Source organism: Parus major, chromosome 7 (assembly GCF_001522545.3).
Source record: "Parus major isolate Abel chromosome 7, Parus_major1.1, whole genome shotgun sequence".
Taxonomy (NCBI): Eukaryota; Metazoa; Chordata; class Aves; order Passeriformes; family Paridae; genus Parus; species Parus major.
The window spans coordinates 11,759,020-11,760,230 of record NC_031776.1 but is presented as its reverse complement, the minus strand read 5'-3'; positions in this window follow the sequence as shown (position 1 = coordinate 11,760,230).

Here is a 1,211-nt window from a genome sequence, read left to right as displayed (position 1 = left end):
GGCAAGCTTTTGCTGTGCTAGGGATACCTTCTACTGTGAAAACCAATAATGGCCCGGCATACACATCACAGAAGGTGTGGCAGTTTATGCAGATGTGGGGTGTTTCACACAAATTCGGCATTCCACATTCTCCAGCTGGCCAAGCCATTGCTGAACGTGCTCATGGTACTCTGAAGCAGGTTCTTCAGAAACAAAAATGGGGAATGCAGGGTGAAACCCCTCAAAGTCGATTGGCAAAAGCTTTGTACACAATAAATCACCTTACGGTGCTGCAGAATTCAAATAACCCGGTCATCTTGAACCATCACCTTTCTTTACAGGCTTTAAGCAGACACATCAGCCTCAAGCAAAAGTTTGGGTGCAAAATTTAACCACCAAGCAGCGGGAGGGCCCGTTTGAACTTATGTCTTCGGGTCGTGAGTATGCATGTGTATCCACAGAGACTGGGGTGCACTGGGTACCTACAAAGTGTGTCCGACCTGACCTGCAATCACAAAGGCGGAACCGAGCCAAAAGGCAAACCACAGGCCGTGACCAGGAGGAAGGTCATCAAGTGGAGAAACCTTCGAGTGATGACTTGGATAGTCCCACTACAAGCAGGCGTTAAACATCTTGCTCATTTTTTCTTTTCTTTTTTTATAGAAAGAAAGGGTGCGATGTGGACCTGATTTTTCTGAGCCTGAGAGAGTTACAGCCTGTCAGTGACTGGTCTGTTCCCAAGGGAAAGTCTCTTGAGAGCAGTTCTCGCTCAAGGACTATTACTGTAAATACTATTTTTTTCTCAAAACAGTTCGGTACAGGTATGTTTTCTCTTGTCCCACCAATGGGACAGAGAGGTGGTGTTCCCTTTACCTATCATCATGTTAAACCTGTAGCATAATACTCTATAAAAAGCTGAAAAGTTCGGATAATAAAGTTTTTTCTGACCATCTCCTTCAGGTGTTGCATGGAATCCACACTTCGTGTCCAACGGCGACAGTGCTGAGTCAGTTGCCACGCAAAAAGATATGGACCAGCTATTTAGTGGCAGTTTTCTTTTCAGTTTGGCAGGTCTATTGTAGCTGCACAGTCCCTGGAGCTCTGGGCTTTGTGGTTTTCTGAACCCCAACCCTAGGTGTAACCCTAACCCTGGGCGCTCGGACACCAACATCCAGCTCCCCTCAGCTACTTCCGTGAGCGCTCGCGAGTTTCCGGCCGCCTCGGTCGCGCGC